Raw genomic sequence first — 27820 nt, forward strand, 5'->3', positions numbered from 1 at the left:
AATAGTGCCCTGAATCTGCGGAGATGACATCACCACCTCCTAAGAACTTAATTCCTACAGATCCATTGTACCTTGTTATTATTTACAGGGAAAGCACCGAGTGAGATTGTCTCCAGATCAGACGCTGTGTGCAGCCATTAGGCTTAGGAAGCGCTGTTGCCTGTAATAGCTTCAATAACGGGGTCTGCAGGGCTCGCTTTTATTATCAGTGCTGCTGAGATGGGGATCCCACTCACATCCACCTGGTTCTGTGACGTGGGATTTGACTGCTGTTGATGGCTAGGGAGGTTTTTTTTGAGCAACACTCACCTGTCAGGAGAAAGTGTCTGAATGAAGGTGGAAAAGCATCTTAGCATCTTTAACTATTTTGTCCAAGCCACAGACAGAAGCATTAAAAACCCAGTTAGAAAAGTACATGTTTTATTCTCACTTGAGCTGAAAGGTAGGTTAGTCTGAACTATAAGTATGGACGAAACAACCCCAGGTAAAACAAAATTCATGTAGCAATTCAGCAGGAACTGTTGAGGAAACAATTACCAAACAAACCACCTGAATCTGCACTTCTGAGGTACAGGTCTGATTGGCAGTTAAATTAACGGCGAGTTGAAAGCTCAGTGCTGAGATGGTTCAACAGAACATTCATTTGCCATCAGTAAGCACATACAAGATGAGCTGGATGAGAAATTCCTTGCACCTATTGAAATTAACAAGACCTGGGCAAACTACCTATAATAATTTCTTTGATGAATGAAAGTTTTCCTCCTTGGCAGAGAGCACACACTGTAATTTTTCTGAATGTGCTTATTATTTTAAATTGTTTGTTCTATCATTGTCTCAGCAAATGAAGGGAAATGGATGGTTAGGAAATAAATACCTGTGGTTATTCAATCTGTATGTTTAGTCACAAAAAGTGCATGATGATGTGTTCCTGAATAGAACCCTGTAGTTTCTCTGCAATATTTGCCAAGTGCTTTCTTGCAAAACAGAACACTTTGCAAATAAGCGTAAAGAAGAAACAGTAACATGCAAAACAAGGGTTTCCCAGTCAGATTATTGCACACTTTCACTGCTGTTCAGCTAGCCGCTACAGTGGGTAGTCCTGCTGGCATGTTTAATTTCAAAGTATAACTTGCATCCACTACTCCCTGTCTATTTCATGCATCCAGATTGTTCTTCCCTTCAGTCCTCCTCACTGTCAAAGAAACAAACCTGCAGATTCCCTGTTACCCCGCAATTTCAATAAACTCAATATAAATCCAGCTGCAAAGTTTTCACAGCATCAGGCAGGGAGATCATGTTAATAATTTACATCTACAGTGTTTAAGCCATATAAATCTCTGCAGGACGGATTATGTGCTCAGCTCTGGCTTCAAACAGTGCTGTGCAAGGGAGCATAAAGTCAGATGAGCAGAGGGAAGGTGTCCTTCCTCTCCTCCCAAAGGCTGCCCCCTGCCCTCTCCCCTCCCTGGCCATATAATTGATTTTTGTCTGAGTCCTGGAGAAGCTTTTTGTGTGAAGAAATAGCCTGACAGACTGCTCCCTGTGTCTAATCCTGCAAATCAGGACCAATAATCGTCTCAACTGTTCAGCAGATCTATTTTTAATGAGTGCCACCCACTATCTGACTTTCGGCTCCCGATTCCAGATGTGAAGCTATTGGCTGGTGGCTAATACTGGGCTTTCACTGGGGCTGTATAATCCATCAGGATTACTCAGTGAGATGCTTCCCTCTTCTTTTTACATAACCAAGGGGACCTTTCTTACTTATCATTAGAACTGAGTGTTTCCTAAATTCAGGCCAGAAGTGCTCTTCTCTAAACTCACCCACTATACACTGATTTTTATCCATTTATAAATAAAACATACTGATACCCAGCTAACTAGGCTCCTAATCTTAGGGCTTCCATCTTTTCAGTAATTGTTACAATTAACTCTCAAAAAAGAATATATTTAACTTTTCAGTAGATTTGAATTTTCCCTGGAAAAAAACCCAAATTTTAATCATAGCCCAAACCTTATATAACTCTTCAGGATATGATTCACAGTACAATTGCATCGGATGACAACTGGATTTTGAAAGATACACACATAGACAAGAATGTTGTCTGCCAGAATATCAATTTTCTTTGAAACACATAAACTCACACTGCCTTCCTTTGACTAGAGGAAGAAATCTGTCAATGTTTTTAAAGTTCAATACGAAACACCTCCGTCGCAACAAGAACTGAGTGGGAAGATTTTTCCTGTTCCCTGAAAAACTGTAAGCTTTTTTGGAAATGTTTCATGTTGCGCATCAGGACAATCTATCAACACCCTGAAAATCTTCAAGGAACAGAAATCAGATTCCTTGTCACCAGTTCTGTGCAGACAAGAAGTTTCGTTGCTGTAACGTGAAAACATTTTGTTCTGATTTGAAGAATTTACATCTTTTGAGCTGGAGATGATACCTAAAATATCAAAATTAAAAAAATAATGCCTTCTAGAAAACCACCAATTTTCTTATTTTGAAAATTATTTTCATAATCATTTAAAAATAAGCCAAGAAATTCCTTCAAAAATTTGTCACTTACCAAAGGAAAAATTCTATTAATTTCAAGTGAGAATTCCTCAGGGTCTGTGGACTCAGTTACATGGTTTATAGCATCTGAATTAAAATAGTCAACTTGAATAAGAGCCAGAGAAAATTACCATTCCTTGGCATTGTATTGCCATGCAATATCCAGGGAAAGACAGGGAACAGTGGAGGGCAGCTGGCTGGGTTATCTGTTTAGTGAAGTAGACATATGTTTCTACCCAGGAATCTTACAAGTATTAAATATTCCTCATGGTTTAATTAAGGAAAATGCTGCTACATTATTTTATTTTGTGGAAATTGGAAGTTTACAGACACAAAAGGTGTCCCCGTTGTGATTGTAATTTTTTTTGGCTTTTCCTGTTACTCTCTAAAATGTCAACATAAAAAAAAAGTGGGATCTTTTCTTTACAATCTTTCTAAAAGAAAATATTATTTTTTAAAACACCCACTCAATAGACAGTCAGAAGTGTAAGAATCAAGGGATTTCACAAACAAAAGCATTAATGAAATATATGTGTCTGGGTTTGACTTTCGTAATTGAAAACAGAAACCATTTCTGTGATTTCTTGACTACACCTATACTACATCTTTCCTTCACACATTCCTTCCCATTCTGTCCTACCCATTATTTCTGCAGTGACCTGCACATCGCTGATGCCAGCCATGGAAAAAAGCCTGCAGAAGTGCGACCCGTGCCCTGGCCACCCCGAGGTGCTGTGGAAGCTCTGTGGGTCACCCATGGGTTCACTCAGCCAGCCGAGGGACGTCGACAGGCTGGGCCACTGCAAAAACGGGTTTCCTAGGAAACAAGAAAATACTGAAAATGCAATATTGCTTGATGAAAAGAGTTCATTCAGTGATTTAACTACTTCCTCCAGATTTAATTTGGTCTCAATGATGATTTTTTTTTTAAAAAAAAACTGATTCTTTAAGTAGAAAAAAACCCTCATTTTACTTTTATCCACGTTTTTTAAACTACATCAGAGATAGTTCATAGGACTTGGGCAAAGATACGACAAAGGTTGCTGGCAGGACTGAAGACTGACATTTGTTCTCTTGACCATCTAGACCGGCACTTCAAGCTTTCTTTAGATGATTAATTTAAGATATTTTTTAAAAATAAAATCTGTGGTCCTGTTTGAAGGTTCAGGCTTTATCGTTATCATGTTTTAATGACTGCAAGGGATTTCAAATCTATGGCATGCACATACCAGCTACCACAAATTAGTCACACAGCCAAATGCAATGAGATTGCTCTGTGTGCTTTGTGTTTGATCGTCTCTACATTACAGAGTTGGAGATTTTTGTAACTCATGCTTTTTGTTAAAAATTTAGTTCATTTTGAAAGGTCATGTAAAATGTTTCCCTGTGCTTTGCATTTAATGTCATTTGACCAAAGGCTGGAACAAACAATTATGAGATGCAGCAAGAGATTATGTGTGTGCAATCAGTGCCTGCTTAGCAAGTCTGGCTTGGGAAGAGCTGGAAGCAGACACCACCAAGCTTGTTGTTACGGTGCTGTCTGAATGAGCTATCACATACAATATCCTTTGTTACTTTAGGACAATCCCTAATGGACTGAATCACTACATCACTGTAATCTGATTTAAAATGAGAAATAGCCATAAACATCTGCTGCATCACTGTCCAGTTTGGCTTTACTAAACTCCTGGGTGTATTGCAATGAAGAAGCCACCATCTGTTGCCAAGGTCTTACCCTTTCCATCTTCTGTGCCTCTACTAATAACCTCCACGAGCAACAAAAGACGTAGAAGGACTCAGAGGTAGAGCAGAACAAGACCAGAGCTCAGTGGAAGATGTCGCTTTGCATGGTGGGTCAAAACATCCATGCAGTCACTCACAGCTACCCACACACTCCCACGTAAATACATGAGTGTACTTGGAGAAGCTCTGGCTGTGTAGTCATTGCACAAACATCTGTGGTATTTGCTACACTTCCTCCTCCAAAGGATCATGGTGATATGGGTCATATTTGGAGGAAGCTAACTGACTTTCCTGAGCTAAGAGAGGAATGACAGAAGACTGTGAATCCATACTATGAAATAGGAATAAAAGCAACCCCAGCTGCTGTATATATCAGCATGTTCATTTCATCTTCTTGTTTATTTTTGTACTGTGAAAGAAAACAAACTATTAAAGATACATCACTAGCTTTTTCTCACTGCTTCCAGTTATGTTGTTGTAAACAGCAGGGACTTGGAGAATGCATAATATTTCCTGAACTTCCCAGTCAGGCTCCAACCCCAGTGCAACTCAGAGGTGAGAGCAGTGAGTAGCAACATAGACCACTTTTGGGGTTATGGAAGACAATTTGCCCTGACTGGTCAAAGATTTTACCCAGCATTTTAGTTCAGCCTCAGTCATTTATTCTGGATCCCAGTGTTTCCATTTTCCAGTGACTTTTGCCAATGACAGACCTCAAAAAGGCATCAGGGCATTACATTGTGAAAAAGGAGAATGACCCAGAGAAACTCCTTGGCAAACTGTCTTCTGAAAAAACTCTGTTATCTATACATTGAATTAAAAATAAAACACATACATGGTAGAGAAAGGAACAAGTAACTTGCCTTTGCTGTTTGGCTTTTTGTGTATTGGCTGTGTAGTACAGAGTATATTATGCAAGATATATTGAATATAATATTCAGAGTATATTATATACATTTCACTTTTATGGACCTAAGGGCCTTGGGATGTCAGCAGACAGTTCTCACACAGTTGTTTCAGTCTTAAAATCTCTCTGCTAAGTAAATTTACATAACCCATGACAGATTGGGCTCTTACCCTGTAGATGGAAGAAATAATCAAGTACATGGCAGAAATTCCCAGCCCCCCATACGACTGTACTGCCAGAGAAACGCAGATTTCTTCAATGACACAGAACATGTCGACAAACAGCAATGCTGTAGTGAACGATGGTACGCAATGGCTTGATCCCTGTGCTCACACAGTGCTCGGCCTGTTCAGCTCGGGTCTAATCTTTCATCTTTGTGGTCAGAGAAAAAGGAAGCGAAAAGTTGGCGTGAGCCTTGCAGAAAGATGTTGGGGGCAACAGAGAAGTGTTTCATCTCTGTTTCACCTCTCATTGTATATCTCTTTGGTAGTTAAGTGGGATCAGTTGTGGAAGGAAGACATTTTTCCTTCTAGTTTTCTATTCTGATTCTTTTAAAAATAAGGCTGATTCTTTTAAAAATAAGGTCTGTTTATGTATGTTCCAGCTCCTTGACCGCACACAAGTTAGCACATCCATAGCACAAGCAGGGCCAGCAGCTCCATGCTGGGAAAGGCTGCTGCAGTGCCCTGATACCAAACTTGCTCTCCCTTCCCACAGAGGCAGTCACAGAGACGGGACTCTGCTCCCTGCTATATACTTTCTTTTAATTACAGTGAAACCCAGACCACAACGTTTCTATGTTTCAAATGTCACCTTACAGAAAGCCTCTCTGTGTTAGCACAGGCTTCCCAAACCCTGTGGAAGACATCTGTCTCCTGTAGATGATTAAATACGTTGTGCAATTCAGCCTCCTCCCCAGAAGTCATGGGCCACCCCTAGAGAAGCTGCCTCTCCTCCCCACCACGCATACAAGAAACGAATTGAAGCTGATCTTAGCAGACTGATCCATCCTGAGCGTTTCAGCCCAGAACTCTGAAGTCTTCACTTTGCTGAAATAGGTACCAAAGCTCTCAAGAGCTTAATGAAGCCAAATCTCATCTCAGTTCACTGTTGTCCAAGTCCAGGGCTGTTACAGTTGTCTGTGATAGCTGTAAATGAGACAGTTTCCCAGAGATAAAACATTTAGCCATTAGAGCTAAGACTGGACATGCCTAGGTAACTTTCCCTCTCTTCTAGATAAGAGTGTAAAATAATAGATGAGCAGATACTTCTGCTGTTCACATTTACAAACAGACTGGCATTCTTCATGCTGTCCGCCCCTGCCTTACAGTCACTGCTCTACGTGTAGAAAAGCACATTAATCTGCCCAAAGCCTCCAGCACATTGGGATGGAAGGAAGGACAAAATTAAAAAAAAAAAAGGCTACCAAGCCAGTCTTCAGTGCAAGGGCTCAGGACATGCTGATACAGGTGTGATCCTTAATATCTTGTGACAAATCATGGGCTCCAGCTGTCCTCCAGGGAATGAGAGGGAGGTCAGTGCCTGTGCAGCAGATACTTGGCACCTGATAGACACTGTTCTCTAAAGAAATTAATTACAGTTTTTTTTCTTCTGGCCACCACTGACTTTGTGTTAACATCTACCTTCCTCCCCATGTCCTACCTGCTCTTTATTTTTTGACGTTGCCTTGTTGAACCTGGATGGCTGTAGGCTTTTGCAGCCTTAGACAAACATTAGCAGATCTCTCCCTTGTTTCTATCCAAACTAATTTAATACTTTTTAATTGGGTTATTAAACATAATGTCACACAACTACCTTTTTGGCTAAGAAATAACACATTTATTAAGAGATATTGTCTCCCTTGTCTTGATTTTCATTCCCTGATCAGCAGTACCTTGCTCAGTGCCTTAAGGAAAAGAAGTTGCAGGAAGGTTACTGCATCCCTCAGACAATTTCAGTGTTATTCCCCCCCGTATTTTCCCCTGTACCATGTGATTTTTTTCCCCTCCTTCTCTCATTTTATTCTGCTTCCTTTGATTTTCTGTCTTTTTTAGCTTTCTCCTTTGTCTCGACCTACAGGTGCCCTGCAGTACCCCCAGTCCTTCCAGCAGCTTTTGCTTTTCAAATTCCTGCAGCCGCAACTAGGAAGAAAGCAGGAGGAATGAGAGTCCTGCAGTCACGTGCTGGGAAGCAAGAGGGAAGCCAGGTGCCAGAGCTGGGCAACCCGACTGAGGACCATGAGGGACAACAGCCTTGAGAAATGAACATACTGTGAATGTAATTCAAAAACATAGCTAAAAATTATAACCAGAGAAACTGAGGGGCTGAGGGTGAAAATTTCCATTTAATTTCAATGCTTTCTGGACTCCTCAATTCCTTAAGATCCTTTCAAATTGAGTTAAATCTTGTGGTCCTTAGACAGGCAACCTTCCCACTGACTATTTTTAAGTATCCTGCTTGCTCACCTCCTGAAGGATGCATCAGGCCCTGTTTCCCCGATGAAGAAATTATTTATTCCTGACACGCCAGATGGACATACAGATCTCCAATGATGTTAATTCCAACACCCGTCCTCTAGTTTGTTTGAGGCAACCACAGTAATGAAAATAAATGCCTCAGGCCTGACAGAAAGCAGGCGTTTGATTACATTAACAGCTAGATTTCCAGCCAAAAGTGGTAACAAATTAAATAGCCATCTGAGATGTTAAATAATAAACCCATGTATTCTGGCACAAATCACCATCTGTGTCTTGTTCACTGAGGGTTCAATCTCTGAAGGCACTGAGCGCCTTAGCCCAGATCCAGCAAAGCATGTGAGCGAGTGGTTAGTTCTGAACACGTGTATATCAGTGAAGCCCAAGAAACAACTCACAGAATGAACGTTAAGCCTGTATTTAACTATCTTGCTACAATAAAGGCAGAAAATTCAACTGAGCTTTAATATGTATATGAACATTTAATATATATGCGAACAAGTACCTCCTTAAGTAACGCAAGTGATGAGTCACTTCAAATTTGCGCTATTAGTAATAATATCCTGCAGTAGATACAGATAGCCTGTATTACTTTACAACAGTTAATATTTAAACCTGAAGCAATAAAATTGTGGTAATTCAAGAAAAGATTGGATATGAATTTGTAATACGATTATTTTAGCAGACCCCACAAGCAATGTTTTTTGTAAAGGGTGATCTCATGCTTCTGAGGTTCGCAAGCTCCTGTGTAAACATTTTCTCTGTGGTTGAAGAAACGTCGGTTCTGAAACACAAAATTCCACTTCCTGAGGTCTCACAGGTTATGACCCAGCTGTTCAAGTTCTCTCCACTGGAGGTAACTTGCTGTGAAAATGTCTCAGCTAAAGCCATTGCTGCCAAATAAAGGGAAAAGGCAGAAATCGCTAGCTCCACAGGTGTAAACTGCCCACCCAGCCTGCAGGTAGCATTTTCATTGCAGCATCATTCTATAGAATATATGCTTTTGGGTTTCACAGCAGCAATACACAAGATTAAGCTATGTAGCCAATACTTCCAACTTTATTTTCCACTCTTTGGTGCTTTCCCCTCTTCCTTTAAGCTTCAGGTCCAGCAAGTTGGTGGTTCTGAAAGTTTTAGCCCATATTAAATAAAAAATAAAATAAAAAAAAAAAGAAATTAAACATTAAGACTTCATGATAGCTATGAAAATATAAAAAATGTAGTCTAAACATCCCTTTCAGAATCAAACAGGATGTACAAGTAAGAGAATATCTTCACTTTTTTATAAACCACTAATAATTTAGGAAGCTTAATTTGTGAGTTAATAGCAGGTATTGGCAACACTATTGTTACACACCTGCTCCATCTGTATGAAATCCTGTTGGTTCATTTGACTTGCTCACTTAAATTTAAGTACATGAACAACTATGTTCCTAAACAAGAGCTGCTGGCAGGGAATTTCCCCACAAGACTGAATTTTAAGGTAACTGATCTCCAGACTCCTCCAACAAAATTCCCTGCTCCACTGGCTTACACAGTCAAACTGAAACAATTTCTTATTAGAAAGAAAAGCATTTGCAGATGGTTGTGATCATTTCAAGCACTGAAGAGGGAATTGCAAACAATTCCAGTAGTTTCAATAGTGAAAAATTGTTCTTTATATTGTTAGTGTGAACATTCTACTTCTAAAATCAAGTGTTGCCTAGTGTAAATGCCCTGTGAGAATGCAAATGTGACATGGCACAGACGTGTAAGAGGATAACAATCTTGTCCAGTAGGTGCCCGTGGCAGACGCTCGATTCCCCCAGAAACCGTGACATCATGTGAGATGGGACAAGGGACTGCACTGACTGCTCATTGCGTGAGCGTCTGTGTGTGCTCCGTGTTCTGTGTCTGCTGTAGCTGCAATTAGTGAAGAGTTATTAGTCACCTTGCTGCTGTACCTACTTCTGCCGTCCTGACTTGGCACTCTCATTACAAAGCCCCTGACCCGAGGCCCCCTCTCTGCCATGCCCCGCTGCAGCGCTGCCCTGATGACTGCCGAGGGATGTTCCACAGCCTCTGCCCCAGGTGCCTGCTCCTTCACTCCTCACAAGGGAAGAGCTCTTCACTGCAAGCAGAGATCTCCCTGTTTGCAAACGTCTGTTTCTGCTCCAGCTGAGGGCTGACTGATCCCAGCAGACGTGCACAGGAGGGCTGGCAGCTGAATTCTCATGTCATGCAACCCATGAAATCTTCCTTTGGCTGCTGGGATGGGACAAAGTCCCCTTGGCTCGCCAATAAAGCCACATGAAATACAGAACTGCCTTATGCATCAGGACATCTTTGGGATTCCTCAGTGCCAATTAATACTATAATGATAAAATACATATAATTATAAAGGATTTGACAACCTGACCTGTTTGTATATAACTTAGGTCACCCAGTTTGACCTTTTAACTTTCTGCACTCATCAGTCTCTTGATGTGCTTTGTGGTGCCATTAAGAAAACAAACTAGTAAGATCTGCTAACTTTAATGTCATCCCCTCTGGCTTTACATTTAATTTCCCTAGAATTAAATACAATGTCTCATTTCTTTGAAATGTTGAGAAGATGCCTTGAGGCAAACTATGGGACAAAAGTTTTGTTATAAAAAACTGCCACCGTGACTACGCCACATGTTTATTACATCATCAGGCAGATGGATGACACCAGGAAATGCTGGCCCTGCAGTTTCTCCTGATCCCATAGGGAGGGCACTCAGCACAATTTCTTTTTTTTTTTCCCTAAGCTGTTGCATTTGTTTTTTTAATAGATGACCACCAGTTCCAGATGTCTATAAAACTTGGAGCATCTGAGGAATGCAGTACTCCCAAGTACTAGCACTGTGTAAGCAGAACAGATGGCCAGTACTACAGCCTTGGACGTATGCTCTGACGTGTGAGATGGAAACTGCAGCGCAGGACAAGCAAGGTACTGGGCATTTTATTAGCTGTATCGGGTGACTGACATTTTGCTGGAAGACAGTCCAGCTATTTCTGGTTGCCATGTGTGCTGCTGCTTATACCTAAATTGGAGATGAAATTGTGGAAAGAAGTGAAAACTGTCATGATGCAGCAGACAACAGAAGGATGAAAGTCACTGTTCTAGACAGATTATGATAGAATCACATATTTTTAATTTAATATTGAGAGACATTTCTATCAGCATTGGCAATGAGTGGACACATCCTGATCCATGACAAAATAACCAATTGGTTCTATACAAAGTGGTATAAATGTAGCAAAGGTTGTTAGTAAAGGTATAAAGAGATATTACGGGCTTCTTGCATCTACATGTGTAGATGAAAAGCTGGTAGATAGGTATACATATAAAGAAATAATATCTAGACAGTCAATCAGCTGTCAAAATTTTAGTGCCTTGGTACCTCTCATTAAATGCAGGCCTAGAGCCAAATTTTCTTCTAACTCTCCTATTATTGAAATAAAAATGACAGAAAAATAAATTCAGCCCTGCCTTAGATTTATGATTTATTAGCGCTGCCCAGCAACAGGTTTTCCACAAAACCTTTCAACATGCCTGTAGAAAGAAAACCTAAAATTGTGATTGCACTGCTTACGATTAAGTAAAAATGTCTCTATTTCCAACAGTTATACTACAAGAATAATCTATTCTCTGATCTATTACTGCACACACACACATTTGGGTAACTTTCAAACCCCAAACAAGAATTAGGTAAAATATTGCTGCTATGGTATTTCTGTCCTTCTGTCCACATAGGGGTCAATTGGGATCTTTGCAAAGATGCTGAGCTACAGGAGTAAAAGCAGCCGTCTCATGAGGTGGCTCAGCTTTGCAAGGCAGGACTGTTTTTGTTGTTGATACTCCTTATTGCTTCCTTTCACCTTGCATTTAACTTACATCTTCAGCTCACCAAAGTATTTGCTTTCCCTGGGAAACCACGTCTTATTCTACATGTGAACTGGTCTCACCATGCACTGCTGGAGGCAGTATAATGTTTGTATGTGGAAAGAATAATATTTTTTTTCTGCAAACGATACAAAGGTATTATGATATTTATCTTATTCCTCAAAAATATGTTGCATTGATAATCCAAAGTAGTACAGCAGGGTGACAAAGTAACAGTAACTCCATAGTAACATTCCTACCTGTCATGTTAGTCCAATTTCCTTTAATAATCTAATGGGACTAAAACGTGTGTTAAATTACCTTGATGCAGAGTGAGAGCTACACAAGTTATATGCATGAAACTCCGGGTTCTAATTTCTGAAGTCTTCTGCTAGTTTTAATTCATATTCTCTCTAAAAATTGTACACTTTAAACGAAAAGCTTTAGAAGTTCCTCTGCTATATTTCCAGATAGGATGACTCTAAATCTTCCTCCAGTGCTCACATTAAAGTTGTGTTAACGTATGAACTGAATGAATGATGCTTGTTGTCTTCCATATACGATACTTGGCAACAATATACAGGTTAGTGTCTTCAGTGCTGGGAAAGTAAGAAGTAGTACCCCCGAGAGTGCTTCCACATAGTTATAACACACATTCTCAATAGGACTGGGGTCAGTTAATTTTATAAAGATCATTTACAGTCCAGGTGTTTTCCTGCCACTATTTTGCGTTACAAAATTATTACCTCTGTTTCTAACTGCAATAATACATAATGCAAACCAATCTCTGCTTTGCAGACTCAGCATATTACTGGGTTGCCTGAACTGTTGCAAACATTATGCACACATCCTCAAGGGTTTGATTCTTTCCTAAGTTGTTAGAAAAGTTCCATTATTTCTAAAATGTACAATAAAGCTCCAGATTTGTGGTTGTAGGCTCCCAATCAGACTGCTATGCAAGGTGCTGCACAACACAAGTTCCCATCTTTACAGCCTCAACTATTTTGGTATCTGTAGCCCAGGGGTGTAAAGAATATTATAGCATGTCTCTTGAAGTAAGAGGAAAACAGTAAAGCTGATGGGAAGCTGGAAAACTTCACTTACAAGGAAAGAGTGAAATGGGGAATGTTTGGTCCAGACACTAAAAGAAGTTATAACAGCCTTAAGCTACAAGAGACGATTTTGTTGGCTGCTTTTCTCTTTGCAGTTCTCCATATCCACTGGCAATGGGCAAGAAAGAGTGGCCTTGAATTGCAGAAGGGAGTTTGAAAACCAGAAAAAAAATCCAACTGTCTTTCTGCTGCTGTTAATGTTCAGCACTGGCAGCACAGCCATGGATCAACATGCAACACTCTTGATTTGCCATTATGGCAAAAAAGATGGAAAAGACAGCAAGGGCATCAACCTAGGCAAGTATCTGTTAGAAATGGGATAGAAATAGTTTAAGCCTGCTTTGAGTTCAGGCTTATGTGGCCTTTAGAAATTCTTTCCCTTGCTATTTTTTATTACTCTGTTAAGTATAGCTGGAAGATTTCTGCAGTCCCTCTAGGCACAGATGATTCTGCGACTGCTCAAAGGCAACAGTATTTCTCCCAAGGAGAATCTCACCCAGCAACAGAGGATAGATGGGTTGTGTTAACTGTTCTTGTGTTCCTAGAGGAAATAATTCATGTGAAGTGCAGCATTAAGTACCTCTTCTCTTGGTTTCTTAAAAAAAAATGGTTGTGGTAAAAGCAAACTGCTAGGTACTCAGAGGTCTGTGGGACAGTCTAAAACTAAAATGCTTTATAATTAGACTTATCTCCTACTTATTCCAATCACAAATAATTTTCAGTCCCACCTGAGGTTTATAAACCTCCACAGTCACACTGTGCTCCACTCTAATGAAAACAACTAGTCATGTGTATTTTTCTCCAGCATGTGTATCTTTTGCCGGTGTGTAGCTTATGATCTGGGTTCTTGCTGGACTCCTAGCGTTTCAAAATTTATCACATTCCCCTTGTTCTGTCTCTCTGAGGTACTTACGTACGGCTGAAATGGTAACCTAAGTATTTCCTTTTGCTCCATCATGTCACTTATGTTAAACAGACATCCAAAGAATGCCTGGAGATGTGAAGGGGGGGTGGGGTGGGTGGGAGGGATAATACCTTTTTTTTTTTTTGGAGCACACCACTGGAGCAGACAATGTCTTCTTGATCAACCTGCTTCTTTCCTTCTGTTTTACAAACTTCATTCTTTACTTTTGATAAAAGACATGAATAGACACAACAAAATCCAATGGGAGATTTACAGCAGTGAGAAAACTAAGCACTGAGCAAACTTGCAGTGAAAGGAGTGAGTGCTTTGGATGGTCACAAGCTAGTGGGAAGGACACAAGACCAATGGAATCAGTTTCGTGACCCTGTTACACAGATCAGAATAGATGCTATAGATCACTTCGGTTATAAAACTCTCTCCAGTATTCACATACATGCAGAAGTATAGGGACAGGTATTTCACAGTTCTGTTAATGGAGCAAGATGAAGTTTCTCAGCTGGTGTTTCAGAATAGAGAGTTATTAAGGACAGAGCAGGATGGATGCTTGAAATAGTACCAATGCTGGGAGACAGCCATGCACTCCGTATTGTGAGTAATTAAATTCCAGTGTGCTGCAATACCGTGTGTTTGGGAGGGAAAGTGTTGGCTGGATCATGCTCTGCAGAAGCCTGATGACAGGTAACAGTGGCATAGTCAGGTATCAGGTGTAATTATAATTAGAGTAAGCTGTAGTCACACAACTCCTTCATTCAGAAACTACAGTAAGTGCTGCCTGTGGATATACTGATCTGCAAATGAATGCCTGGCCACCCTTATTATTCCTTGTCATTGAAACAAATGCTTTTGTATTTAATTATGGCAAAGAATTGTCAGAAGAACATGTTAGAGAAAGGTAAGAATTAGTTTCTTTTTGCTTAATGAGCACTCTGTGGACTGTGTGAATTATACAGAAAGCCAATCTAGAGATCAGCTCCACATACAATCCAGGGCACCAGAAGTTTGGAAGTAACCTGAAGACAGCTCACTGCCCTGTAAAGACAGGCTGTAACCGAGTAGTTTTAGTATTTCACAGTGCAATCACTGGCTGTCTTTGTTCCCTGCTTAAATAGCTAGAGTTAGCTTGTACATCTGCTTTTCCTTTTCCCTTTACAGATCTTTTCTTAAGCAGACAACAATGGCTAAAAATATAACCACTTCCCTTGATTTCAAACAAAAAATATCACTGAGAAATAAATCATATTCTTAAGTTATTGCAAAGGCTGAGAATTATAGCTACCACAGAAATGGACTGCAATGCTGCTCAGAACTCTGAATTCAGACCAGAAACTGGGTTTCATTATGTCCCTTAGTGTAAGAGAGAGATGACAGTTGTACCAGTTTGCTGAACCTGTCAGACAGAGTAATTTAATTAACTTCCACCTTGCTCACTCATTCTGCTGTTCCTGAGACTGCTAGCATCACTGGAAATCTCTGAGCACTATAAATCGGAATGAATGCACCACTAAAGTTTGCTGCTCCTCTGAACACTTAGAAAACCCCACTGAAGAGGAGGGTGGCATCTTGACTGATATCCACACTTGGAACACCAACCTGTCCCTGCGTGCCTCACTATTGCAGTCCTTCTTGGGTTGAACAACAGCTTTAGATGAACTGAGATTTTGTAGTGGATGACAGAGCAATGAACTTGCTTCTAGCCCTCAAAATGATAATATACCAGATGACACTTTTTTTAATCATATGTTATTGAATTTGTTTTAAACTTTACAACCTGTGGCCAATTTGTCCTGAGTGTCAAAGAGAGACAGCTACAAAAGCTTCATAATAAAGAAAACCACTGGGAATGTTTTAAAATTCCTCAAAATATTTTTTGTTTTGACCAGTGCTGGATAATGTGGGTGCAGCACAGGGTCCTGGAGGTGCTGGCTCACACCTGCGGTGACCACAATGTGCTCAGAGCATCTCCACAGAGGTCCCTGTTGGGGAAAGAGCAAGAAGAGCACACCAAAAAGCATATCTTCACCTAGTGAAACCCTAGGTTACTGCTAACTGTGCTGGTGGTGAGGTCCGGAAAGTGAAATATCTTCTTCTACACATTTTGGGCAACAGGGTGAAAAACGGCAAGAACACAAATACAAAGCAAGACTGTGTCCTGGTCAAGAAACCCCATCCAAACAGCACCAAAAAGTCACCTCCAGTATCTCAGTGGTCCTGAAGTCAATAAAAGTTTTCCATTGGATTTACTGGTCTTACACTTTAAAAAAATACACATAGACATAACACATTCACATATGTGACGTACCCATGTGTGTCATACCTATGACATACATCAGACACACAACACTAAGGCTTGCATGACTAAAACACCTTACAGTTAAACAAACATCACCTAATAGTATAATTTCTGAAATATTGTGATTATTTTGCTAAGCAAGTCTGTAGCTGCTGGAACCAGGCTCATGACAGGCTGAGAGATGGGCAGAAGTACATGTTCCGTTTCATTCTTTTCAGACACAAATATAATCCTGAAGATATTAAAATATTCATGATACTAAATATTTAAATTCTTCTGCCTTGCTGGCCTGGATACTTCTACATTCACCAAAAAAGAGGAAAAAAAGAGAGTTCTAACGTATGCAAAAAACATAAAAAGCTAAACAGAAAAAAAATGTGTGTTCAGCAAACACAGGTATTTGGGAAATAACAGCTTCAGTTGCATGGTGATAAAGCATTCCCTAACAAAATAGAGATTAATATATTACAAAGGCATGACAATAAGAAAGTATCTTTCTCACTGGACGGTGGCACACAGAAAACTAAGGGTCAGGGTCAGCTCATTTTACAGATCTTAAGGTTTAGATTTTAAATTTAGACCCAGATTTGATTCTAGAGCTCTTCAAACTTCAGGGTCATAGTCTTATGACAAAGGCCTGCTGTATTTTATTAACAACACATACTTTTCTTTCTTGGAATGTCCGAACGTGGGAATGGAAGGCATTAGTTAAACTCACAGACAGGCAATGGGCCAGTCACATTTGGGTTTGACTACAGGGCAGACCTATTGCAAATAAAAAGCTACAGATCCTCAGGTGAGAGAGTTTCTCCTCCTTTTTAACAACTTATTAACAGAAAGTGAAGAGGGAAGAGAGAGGTGTGAGACAAGGCATTAAAACCAGATACTACTGGAGAACTCAGTTATAGAAAGCCCTCCTTGATGGGAATTTCCGAGCCAGGCACTGGTGATTAATAAGTCCCAGGAGCAGGCTTCAAACCAGACTTCAGATAACTTGCAAGGTTTCAGATGTGGGAGTACTCGCTTATCAAGGGAGCTGCCCCTCTCTCAACAAAGAAGGTTATTCTCAAGTTTTGATGGGCTAACAGGGAACACTATGAAATACATTTTAAGAACCACTACATTGAGCCCAAAATCACCTCTTCTCCTTAGGTGCTTATTAACTACGACATCCAGATCTCCTCTCACACTTGCTTTTTACTGGTCAGCCTTGATGCTTTCCAGAAACATGTGAGCCAGAAAAAATCACAAATCCATGAAGAAATGTTGATGTTGGTATGCTGAATATAGAAAACACATGAGCAAATGTCTTCCAGATATGTTATTAAAACTAAAGTAATAAAGTCTAGCTGACTCTGAAAACACGGACACAAAAAAGCCAAGCAAATAAAAGGCTAGTTTAACCTTGGCAGTTTTACTTTCAAATGCAAACACAAAACATTCAAAACAAATGGAGCGTAGGTCGTATTTGAAAGGCTTTCCTCCAACATTAGGCCTTTGAATGCTATTTTTTGTTTCTTACTTCTTTCTCCCATTCTCTTTTCTACAATCCTGGGGTATATGAGGTACTTTAATCCTTTAGATTGTCAAGGTTTCATTCACCTTGAAACGCTGCCACTGCAGTACCAGGTCACTTTATTGCAATATCAAAAATTTGTACTATTACTCATTATGCTGTGAATGGCAACAAGAATTCAGAGCTTGTAGGGAACAAGTAATCAAGAGTAAACCATTTTCCAGAACGGTTTAGAAATGCAGTTCCTAGAATTTGAACTCACTGAGAGAAAATGGCCTCAAGTTATGAAATTTCAAAGATCATTTCATTTTTAGGTTTTTATATGAACCCAATATGTGGTTCTTGGAATTTTCATTACAAGCTTTTACATCTAAATATTCAGCAATGTTAAAACCTAGGTATATTTTGAAATCTTTAGAGTGCAAAATTAATACATTATGAAATGTATAAAATACAGATGCAGTTACTTTGAATACAGTGGTTTGTTTTTTTTTTTTCTCTGCACAGTCCTGTGATGCCATGTGCTTCACATTTGCACCCATATTGTATCAGAGCACCCATGCACCTGGTGTGACCAAAGAGCTGTGACTGGGAGGGAGGACTGACCTCTGCACCAGAGCGAACACTCTTTATGCCTCCATGAAGCTTTTTCTTCTTTTGCTTAATTTGGTCTGCTGGAACTGGTTTTGCTCTGACCAGTAGGATGTAGGCAGAAAATCAGCTTTTGCCGAACAACAGACTGATCTTTGAGAAAGCTTATGGGATAGGTAGTATCCTGAAAAGCAACCACACATTCAGCTCTGACCCTACCGAAACATGATGGCAGGAACCTGAACCACTGGCCATGGCTTTGGGTCTCAACACAGCTAGGTAGCATAAACAGCACCAAAAAAACCTGGGGGGGTGGAGGCAGAGGGAAGTGATTCCCACTCTCACACTTGGGGAGTGGTTTGAACGGGATGAGTCATCTGCATGTTTTGAACCCAGAAATGCTCTGCAGAGAGGCATGTGGAAGGTACATCTCATTTCTGGGTCCTTGTTGGACTTGGTCACAGGGGAAGAAGCAGAAACAAAGCACCGGGCTCCTCAGGAGACTTAAGAATTCAAGTAGCTACAGGGGACAGCTACCTCCAAACGGGGATGGAAAGCGACTGTGGGTTTTTAGGATTGTAATCCATCCTCCCCACCTCAGTCTCATTTTCAGTACCGTTTTCATAATTTCTTACTCTGCCTTTGCCTATTGTACAGACTGCAGGAGCATTTCCACCTTCCTTGACCAGGTATTCCCTCTGGCTGTGCCGTAATCCTACCCTGCAACAAGATCTGGCAACACAGGGGGCTCCTCCTCACACCATGGCTCCTGGGGAAGGAAACTTGCATGTGCAGGAGGTACAACGCGTTCCATGAAGAGTTCATGGTCTGGATAGTGAGTGGATGAGGATCCTGGAGTGCACCATAGGTCACTCCAGTAGGCAAGGAAAGGTGTCATCACTGCTCCTCTGGCCGCTATAGAAAAAATATGAGGACGTGAGTTCCTCACTCTTCCCGAGATTGCAAAAGTACTTGCATTAAAGTAGGCAAGATACTCAGATCCTGTGATAATGGATACAAGCAACTTAGACTGGAAGAATGTCATTTCTAGACAGCAATTCCTCTTTACTTCCTTTTCTACTAAAGACAAGCTTTAGCTTTTATGCACTCAATTCATTCACTAGTGTTTCTATGCAATTTTCCAAACCTTTCCACACTCTGCCCCCGAGATACTTAACATAGGAAAGGAAAAGGGGTGAGGACCCACATTACACAACTCTCTTTCCTCACCTTTCCTCAGATGAAATGCTTAATATGAGCACAATCTGCCAATGTCACCCACACGACAGCGCGCTGCATCTGTGTGGCCATATGATTGCTTAATCTGCCTGTTTCATAAGATAATTACTGAATGAGACATTAATATTAGCCATAAGCCATAGCCTTACCGGTTGTGGTGGCTGGTGTTTTGCTTGCACATCTAAACTAGTCAAGGTCAGACATAATTTTGCAGGAAACTTTGAACTCTTCATTGAACATGGAAGTTGAAAGTACAAAATTAGGGCTGAGCCTAAAATCTGCTGCTTGTGAGCTGCGAGTCCACAGTCAGTACAACCCTTTTGATTGTTAGCACCAGACAAGCTGGTTTGAATAATCCATCAGCCATTTAAATAACTTCCCCCTGATTTCTCTAGCTAATAAAAGAGCATTAAAGCTCTCAAAATAATTGTATTGAAATAGAAAATGTTGTGGAGTATGTTAAATCTCTTTACAGGAAATTACAACACTGAAATGTTATGCAGAAAATGATTTCTGCATTTTGCAAATCAGTCAAGCAGAAATGTCAATGAGAAAACACCCCATTCCTGCCTAGTGAGAGCCCAAAGATTTCTTAAAGGAGCCACAGCAGTGATTTTGCCCTCTGCATTTCTCAAAACCAGGTATGATATATCATTCATCATTTGTGACATAGCTAGAGCCTACGGTGGGTATGCATAAGTGTATTTCTTTACAAACACAAATACGCTCAACACAGGTAATAGGAATTAAGAAAATAAAGTTATGCAGCATTATACAGTAGAGGTAAACAAAAATTCTTATAAAACATGCATGAAAGTGATCCATACAAAAATGGCTGCGAGGAATGCTCTTTATACATCATCTTCTGCATATACACTGCATGAAAATAAAATGCTTTTGAAATGACATAAATATAAGTATTTGTCATATTCCTTTCTCAGTAAATAGCTGATCCTTGACAACACAGGAAAAATACTCTCATTCTTTAAAAAAATGCTTCTTTACATGTTTTCTTTGTATATATATTGTGACTGTTACCAAACCCCAGTGCTCCTCTCCTGCAAACCAAGTGGCTGCGATCTGACACCTCCCGGTGCTGTTGCGCTGGCAGGGTGCGAAGGGAGCCCCAGCCTCAGGTTTCAGCATTGTTAGGGGGCACAAAGGCAGGCAGGAGTGATGCAAGGCCAAGGCAGAGGAGCAAGATCATCTGCTCAGCAAACAACACCAAGCCGGCTGATGCCAAAACAAACACAATACCACTGAAGGGATGGGCTCTTTGATGACAGACTTCTAAACCTCCCCTCCTGGAATGATTCATTGCATGACTGAGTCACTAGTTTTAGCGATGATCTCTCCTTGCTCATGACCCAAAAGAAGACCTTAATCAAGCCATTGCTGTTTGAAGAAACCAATAATAAGATATTTGACAACAACAGGACTGTATATTAAAAGGAGGATAAACAGCCTTTGGGAAGAGTGGTACTTTCCTTCATTAAATGTCAGAGAACAGTTCCAAAAACTGAGCAGAGCCAAGACTTGCCAATGCACAGAGCTATTCCTGCCATGGTAGCACTACTGATTCCAAAGAAAAATGATAAATTCACAGAATAGGACTTTTTAACAGGTGTTTGAGGTGACCTCACATTTCTGACCTCTCCTCTAACTTTTTGCCAAGGAGATGAAGGCTGTCTCTTACCACAGCCGGTATCTATCCACCGCTGGCATAACCCAAGGGTGGATGGCTGATGTGGCTCAGTAGCTGATTGCTTCCCAAATGCTTTGGAAACATCCCCACTTGGATCCTGCTGGATAATTCACGGGATAAGGTAATTTTAGGAGTCCAGCTTTGCCCTCTGAAAGAGTGGGGTGTCTCTCATGGGTCAAAATGACCCAGAATCAACTTCAATAACAGGTAAGTAAGAACTGATTTTTCCTCAAAGACATTAAGATTAATAACAGTGGAACAAACTGCAAAAGGATGAAGCAATGAAAAATATTAATATTGACAGTAGCATCCTCTTTAGATGCTACCAATGACCGCATTAAAAGAAGAAACAGGGGTGATAGAGGTTCACTCACAAATGTGATGATTCCATTTGTTTTGCAATAACATTATTTTGCATAAGTGAACAGTTTTAAAAAGAAATTAAACATACAGTTTAATCAAAATGTGCCAATGCGACAAATGCATTTCAACATCCCCGGCCTGATTTTCTACTCAATTAAATCTCTCTTAGCTGGTATAAACCCATGGAATATGATAGCTTTGTTCTTGGGTTTTGAGGGGATAAAATCAGATGCAGAAATGAAGTTACAACTGGAAATTATTCCAAAAAGTCAGAACATAACTTGCTCCCCTGTGCAAGGTGTCAGACAAAGTCAGAAACTGGCAGAAATCATGTGTCTGTATTTTTGTCTAGGTAAGAAGACACATGAATAGGCAAAAAATAAACATCATGTTAATCAGCATTAGACAACACCATCTGAAATACTCCAAGACAGAAGTGGCCAATAAATTAATATCTAAAATCCAGAAATACCTTTCAATAAGTGCCTTCATTTTACCTCCAGTGTGGGCCAGACATTCCAGACTCTGCAACTTCAAATACATGAGTGGACTTATTCCTTACTCATATAGGTATTAAAGCATTGATGTCCTTTAAAAAACTAAATTCTAAATGTGAGGATATCAAAGGCACTGAAAGTTTATTCACTGAAGCAGGCTGAGAAAAAAGAGAATATTTTTAATCCCTCTTGTTTCCAGATCCAGCATTATTACAACACAAACACTGATCTGGAAGAACAATATGAAATATACAGTTCAAGGAAGAAATACCAGGACTGTAGAAAAATCACCTTTTTACAAGACTCATGAAACTGGCTTTCTTAGATGAAGAATGTTAATTGTAATTCTGCAGTTAGTTTGCATGGGAATTCAGTCTCTGATCAGACTGCAGTTGGTCTATTCATGCAGTATGAATGAATTCCTTAAAATGAGCACACTACCTACCAGCACAGAGAAGGAAAGATTCAGCAGCGAACACGAGTGTAAAAAAAAAAATACTGGTTTCACTGGTGTAAACCCAGTATTTCCTGCTCCACTATGGACAGAGTTTGATGTGGGAGAAGTAAAGTACAATTTACACAATCAAACAATGTTGGACTGCAGGGTGAGTGCTTCTGCACCAAATTTTATCATGCATTTTTCTAGATATATCAAAAGCAAACCTCCCTAATACCTGATTGGTTCGGGTCGTTTGGATCAGAGACACTGTATATTGCTTTAATTGGTACTGCTGTCTTGGACAAGTTCAGAAGTCCCCCTCATTTCATAAATGTTAGTTTCCTCCGTTTCTTTGTTGAGCAGCTCCTAAAGCTTCCTAGTAGAACTACCCCCTTATGTACTAGGTCTTGTGCAGACACATACGGAGAGATAGGTCATAGCCCAAAGGATTTAAATCTAAAGAGAGAAGAAACATCATCAGTCTCCAGATGGGAAACCAAAGCACAAAGGGTCGGATCTTCATTTGTGCATGTCTGGGGAGCAGGAGCCTCAGGAAGCAAAAATGAAGTTAAGTCCAAACACATTATTTGATATCCTCAGGTTACAGAGGAAAGCTATGGCATAGATCAAGCACTCAAGGATTAAAATTAGGTTTCCTTGAACCCTCCCAACAGGACAAATAAACAGCATGGCATGTAACTGCCTTGAAAAGATAAAACTATGGAATGGTCTCATGTATCCTCAAAGCTAATCTATCTACAAATGAATCTGGCTTTTTTTTTTTTTTTTTTTTCCTTTTGTCTTTATTTGAAGCAAATGCTACAAGGAATACCAATAAAATCACTTTCCTGTCAATTACGTGTTGGACTGTGAGGCAACTGAGGGGGTTATGATTTCTGCATAAAAATGATGAAACACAATAATAAAAGAACTGCTTTGGAATATTTTTCTGAATAATATCCTGAAAATGTTAATAATAAGCCAGCTGGCACTTTTTGGGCCTTTCTTATGAATATAGCACCTTGAATGAATTAGTCATAAGGCTGTATTTTTGAAGAGTCCACATTCATACTAAAAGATGATATAACTTAATAAAATCAAAAGGACAGATAGGTTCTATTTTTGTCTTAAGTCAGCCTAAACAAACTTAATTGTAGCCAAGTGTATGTACCTGGAGAAAACAAGGAAAATGTTTGCTGATACCAAACACGCTCCCCACAGCCTCATCCTATGAAGGGCGTGACAAAGGACAATCTCGAGCTCAGGACCATGCAGGGCAGTGGGGCTGGGCGAGATGGTCACAAGCACTTTGCTACGCCACCAACACTAAAAGGGCCACTAGTAAATCAGCATTCTGTATTCTGGGCATGCTTGGGGTCAGTAATTAAAAACTGATTTTTTAAAACTTGAATTTAATGGAAATACAAGTATATGGGAATGCTTGTATCTCCACATTGCATCTCCAACCAGAGTTTGCCCTTTATAACAAATTCCCTCCAGCTTCCATATACTGGCACATAAAATCAAAACACCTTATCTAACAAACATGAAGTGTTGCACATAACTTTTTATTAGAGTTATAAATGCAATGAAATTATAATCTTTTTTAAAACAAGGTGTTTTGAAGACTACTGAATCTTTTATTAAGGTGTGTAGCTCCTGACTACATAACTGCAATCTGTTCTTGCTATAAAGATACTCTGGGAGAGAAGCGTGGTGTGAATCTAACAGGACAAAGCTTCAGAAAAGCAAAGAATTATCAGTGGAATTTATTATTAAAGGATGAAGGTCAAACATATCACCATTAGCCAGTTAAGTCCATTGCACATAGATTCTGGAAGGGACTACAATTCAAAGGACTCATTAGCTTAAGATGTGCTAATAGCAGCCAAAGACTCTTTCACTGCCTGAAGTGAATGTAAGGCTGAAGAAAGGAATGTTACCAACACTTCTCTACAGACTTTTCTGCCTACAATCTACTGCTCAGCATTACTTTACTGGAGTCTAAACCACTCCGCTTTGGCCTTGGCCTGAAAACATATGGTCCTTCTTTTTCTCAAACAAGTGCTGACAGATATTGCTTGTCATGTCCATATGAACGTTTTCTACTCACAGTTAACAGGACAGCAGCCAGCATGACTGAAATGAACAGAATAATCCTGGGACAGAGGAGAACAGGAGTTGGCCCTTAAATTATATGGATCAGGCAACTGGCCAGTTAATGACAATTATGGGAATTCACTCCAGAGTCTCTCAGTGAAACCGGAGACCCAATTCTGCCTTGAAACTGGTAAATGTTTTCATAAGATACAGAGATCCAAACAAACACACAGTGCCTGCCTTAGATGCATCTATTTCAAGATGAAGCTTTCTGAGACAAAAACCATCTGTTTGTCCTGTGTTTTTACCAAACAAGAGCGTGTTCAAGTCTATTCCGTGGATTCTTAAGCTCTGCTGCAACACCACTAATGGCCAAGTAACAGCAAAACCAATCTCGTCTCAGATACCGGAGCCAGCATTGATTTCTAGGCAATATTTGTGTAACAAAGCATTGGTTTTTGCTGGAAATCATTGAGCCATAATATAGCAAACACATCACAGAAAGTACATGGCAATGTAGATGCACTACAGAAGTGGTTGTATTCCAATACTCTGAAACAGTTCTTCCTTTGAGTTGCAATATAAATTATGATATAATATTGGTTTATTATATTTATATATATATACATACATATACATATATACATATATATACATATATATAAGAATAATAATGCTTCTGTAACAGTAAAATAATTATGAGGACTACCAGAATGCGAATCTGGACTCTACTAGCCCTTCCAAAGCCCTGAAGCCAGCCAAAATACAGTAGAATATGAAGCTTCACAAAGCTGTGCCTTAAAATAAAGATCTCATTCTAAACCCAGGAAAACATTACAGCACTTCTGTTTTTTCCAACCAGCTTTAGTTCTTTCCTTCTCCATCATCTGTAGTGAAGAACTTACAGTCCAAGCTATGCTTTCTGTGCCCTTGGCTCCCTTTTAGCTCTCGATTATCACTGAACTCTGCCTGAACTTAGTGACCAATGTTGACATTGCACAAAAAGGAAGACAATTTAGCTGCTTTTCTGATAGCAGGATTACTTCCTCAAAGCTGGGAGAGCAGCATCATCAGTACCAGCAGCAGTTCTGCCTCTGAGTTCAACGGAATCAGAGGTGCTGAGTAAAGCAGTACGATTTTTCCCTTAGTTGTTGTTCAGAGCTGACTGAGCTTTCAGCTGATGCCCTCCACTGATCTTGTGTTTAGATCACATCACCTCAAGCATTCTGCTGGGTTTTATTTGCTGATACACTTACAGATGAACGAAGTAAGCATCAGCATTGATTTTACAAGCTTTTGCAGCAGCATGTGATCAGTGGGGCTCAAAGGAGAACACAAGCAAGAGTACACTACGCTGTCACCTAATGAATAAAAAGATGCACTGTATTTCCTGGTTCCATCAACATGGACTGATGCATTGAGATAACTCCTGAGAGGAAAACAGGCTGGTGAAAGTTCCTCTGAAAAGGACAGTTACTGCAGGAGCAGTACAAAACAGCAGCACCAACAAACCACAGCAGCAGTCAGAGTGTGGAGGGTTATGAAGAGTCATTAGGTAAATGAGTAGGAACCAGAGAGTTGAAAGAGCCCATCAAGAATGGTATCAGGGAAAGTTTACTGATAGTTCTACTGTCTGCATTACTTTAAGAACTCATGAGAATTTTGGTTATTTCATTCTAATAATTTTTTTTCCTATTTCTAATCCCTTCAGCAGATTCAATATTGCTAAAAGGAAAACTGACTCCCACGCACAAAGCCTGGACTCATCCATTGAGTTTAGTTATCTATTTGAGGTCATTAAGGTTGAAAAAGAGTCCCTTTTAGCCACCTTTATACCCAGTAGAGAAGAACAAGCAACAGGAGAGTCAGCCTAAGATCTCTGTCACCCTCTAAGCAGTTTCTTGTTTTCTGGTATCCAAATAGTCTGGAATGAATACATTTCAAATGACTTTGTTAAGTGAGATGGATCCATGCCAAGTGCTGCTGTTTACTTAAGTCCTTCTACAACACTGTTAAAAAGGGAAGTTCCAAACAGCAGCATCCTAGAGACAGAATTCATCCTGGACACAGTCTGTGAACAAAATGTGTGAACTAATTTAAAATTACCAGGGACTTAAAGTTTCTGCAGCCCATGTCTACACCAAGGAATTTTTACTGAGGGTAAAAACACTTCAACTAAATATAATGATAATTTTTGCTTATCTCAAGAAAAGGGGTGCATGGTGACATGTTTATTGTGTTTTTCTATGTGAAATGTTTAAAACAAACTACACAAATTCTGACATCAATACATGAAGAAATATTACAGCCACAACTAGCCTTCAAATTCTCTTTTCTCTCTTGCTTGCTGCCATACATTTATAGGTAACACAACTGCCTTGTTATTTCCCAAGAAAGAAATAAAAGACCAAGTGGTAATTAAGTTACCTCAGTCAAACGTCAGGTCTATTTTGAGCCACAGTGATATCTCAGCATCTCACATACCTTTCACGTCCTGTTGTTTAATTATCAAAGGAGCAATGAAAAGGAGCACAGGAATGAGGTGTAGATGAATATGAATTATTGAAAGGGACTAGGAAGAAAGCACTGCAGAAACAGGAGTATCTGTCATTTAAGCTCCACGGAAGAGGTTTTAAAGCACAAATGAGAGAATCGAATGTGAAAATGCCCTGAGTGCTGTTTGTCCTGCTTAAGAGAGAGTAGGGGGGGTTCGAGCTCCCACACAGCTCACCTCTCTGCAGCATGGGGAGGTCCAATGCTGGGGGAACACCCAGCTACCCGACATGTGCAGTCAGCTTCTACATGGCTACCTCCTGCGTCACAGCTTCAGAAGGCCCCTCAGGGAAGGACTGGGGGATACTGGCATTTTCCAGCTCCTCCTCCCTCTCCAACCAGCCCTTCATGACCATTACTTTTACAGTTTACAGCAGTGCATCTTGCCCTTACTTGACCCAAGGATAAAAACCATTCTCTCAAACAACATCCTCTCCTGCTTATACCAAGGGTTTGCAGTCATCCAGACCAGCTGCTGGCTGCTAACACTTGGCAGGACAAAACTTCTGGGCAGAAGGAGCAGCTTCACTGGAAAAGCTCCCTTTCCTTCAGGAGCCTAAGCGACCTTTCCATTTAAGACATTTTCTATTGTCTAGCCCGAGTATTCAGACTGAAATTTTGTGTCTTTACCTGAATCAAAGCAGTAATTCCTTTCACTTCATGTTAACACCCATTCAACAACTCTGGATGGTTTTCATGTCACCGATAACTTTTCAAATGACTTTTTTTCTTTTTCCTTTTTTATATAAGACAAAACTTCTATGTCTTTAAATGACTTTGCCAACCCCATTCCTTTCAAATTCTGCAAATCTTTTTCCAACAATGAAATCCATAGCCAAAGGAACTGAAGACTTACCACTACTTCCATTTAATCCATGATCCATAGCATCATCTTTTTAAATATCTCTACGAGCATCTTT

This window comes from Falco peregrinus, chromosome 14, assembly GCF_023634155.1.
Source record: "Falco peregrinus isolate bFalPer1 chromosome 14, bFalPer1.pri, whole genome shotgun sequence".
In the NCBI taxonomy this organism is placed as follows: Eukaryota; Metazoa; Chordata; class Aves; order Falconiformes; family Falconidae; genus Falco; species Falco peregrinus.